The 1951-nt window shown below is 51.7% G+C and overlaps 1 pseudogene; it reads right to left on the reverse strand.

The window, feature by feature from the left end:
• Window positions 1–267: 267 nt before the first annotated feature.
• LOC102863103 lies at window positions 268–1943 on the reverse strand (annotated as a pseudogene).
• Window positions 1944–1951: the final 8 nt, after the last annotated feature.

A 1951-nucleotide genomic window follows, 5' to 3' on the forward strand; every position in this document is an offset into this window, starting at 1 on the left:
TTTAGGGTTAGGGTTGTCAGGGTTAGGTTTAGGGTTAGGGGCTAGGTGTTAGGGTTAGGGGTTAGGTTTAGGGTTTAGGGGTTAAGGTTAGTGTTAGGGGTTTGGGGTTATGTGTTAGGGTTAGGTTTAGAGGTAGGGTTAGGGTTTAGGGGTTAGAGTTAGGGTTTAGGGTTAGGGGTTAGGGTATGGTTAGGGTTAATGGTTAGGGTTTATGGTTAGGGTTTAGGGTCAGGGTTAGGGTTAGGGGTTAGGGTTTAGTGGTTAGGGTTAGGGCAAACAAAAAAAAATAAAAATAAAAAAGAAGGCATCCTCTTTGACCACATGCTTATCGAAGAAGGTCTGAAGCAGGTTGGTAGGCTGTTCTAAGGTCACAATGAGTGTCTTTATGGCATAGAGTCCCTGGACCTCCTTTTCTTCGTCACAGGTATTTCTGTAGCAGTTTCTCTAGTGCTTTCAACACTTCAACATCCACTAGGAGGGGATTCTCAAAGATAATTGCAGAATACCAGACAGTTATGATGAGGAATCGAACTACTGTGTTGGAGGCTACCTTCTTCTCACTCAGATTAGCCTCGATCCACTGGCACACGGACTCATCACTGCTCTCCTCCTTCAGCAGTTTCTCCAGCTGCACCACCAAGAGGAGAGCCATCTGACTGGGGGCCTCTGGACTCTTCTCCCAGGGTGTACTCCACCTTCTGTTTAGTGATGAATGCACTGACATCCTGACTTTCAGGGAGAAATTCCTTCCAGTTGAGCCCAGCCTCTCGCCACAACATCCCCACCTTTTGGGGGCCCATGCTTTTGCATAGAAGCCCCAGGATCTCCAGTAACAGGGAAGCAGCTTTGCCCAGGGGTTTCAGAGGCTTTGTAATCTCCCTGAACAACTCTCTCATGGGCACGCCGCCTTCCTGCAGGGTGGGTGTTATCAGCTGTGCCAGGTAGAGCCACACATGCGGGATGTCAATTTCCATGTCCTCCGCCAAGTCCAGGATTTCATGTAGCCCTTGGTAGTACTGAGCAGAGGAGAGGTGCCCAGCACTAAGCAGCTGGTGCAGCAGCCGCCCCATCTGCTCCCGATAGACAGCACTGCGCTCCAGAGTGGACTCGATGCCGCATCGAACAGAGATGAACAGCAAGGAGGGTGATGCCAGTTCCTGCACACATTGTACTGCTTCCTTCATGTCATTAAGGTGAAGGTACTCTTCAATGATGGCCTTGGATTTCTTCTCCAGCTCCTCCTCTGAGAGTGCGGCCTTCAGAGGGCTCACTGGTGGCCAGGTGGCTTCTCGCTTTACAGTGTCTCGCCCTCGGTCCTACTCCTCCGTGAGGCTAGCAGCCTTGCACAGTCCCTTGGGCTGGGTGATCCATTCTCTACTCTGCTCCTCCACTTCCTTGCTGAAGCTCTGTTTGGTGGCTGGAGTCCACGTGCCATCGAGCTGGTCCTCTCGGTCACCTCCTCGTTCACTCCCCTCCGGCCAGTCCCCTCGCTCCACAGCTTTCTCTTCTGATTCCCTGTTCAATCTACTCCTCTGTACCACATGCCTTTTAGCTGTGCTTTCTGTGGGTACTGGTTGCTGAAGGGCAGAGAAGCGATTAAAAGTATTAGTAGCTGGATGAGCACCTTCTGATGCTTTATCTGAGGGTTTGGCTCCTGAGCCTCCGTTGCTGCCTTTGCCCCAGCTCAGTCGCCCTCCAGGTGCAAAGAGCAGATCGTTTGAATCAATCGAGCCAGGCTTTGTGATATTGGTGAGACGTGAAGTGTCAATGAGTCGGCTGCCCTTGCTGATAGGGACTGTGTTCCAGCCACTATCGTCCACAAGTGGAAGACCAAGGCCGATGGATGGGCCTGGAGGGCCACCCTGTCGCTTGTCACTGCCCTTTGCCATGAGCTGCTGCACTTTGATGTGCTCCCGATGTTCTTCCATCTCAGCTTCCTTGTGGATTTGGT

This window comes from Elephantulus edwardii, unplaced genomic scaffold, assembly GCF_000299155.1.
Source record: "Elephantulus edwardii isolate Elephantulus edwardi_28Jun2011 unplaced genomic scaffold, EleEdw1.0 scaffold00763, whole genome shotgun sequence".
Lineage (NCBI taxonomy): Eukaryota > Metazoa > Chordata > Mammalia > Macroscelidea > Macroscelididae > Elephantulus > Elephantulus edwardii.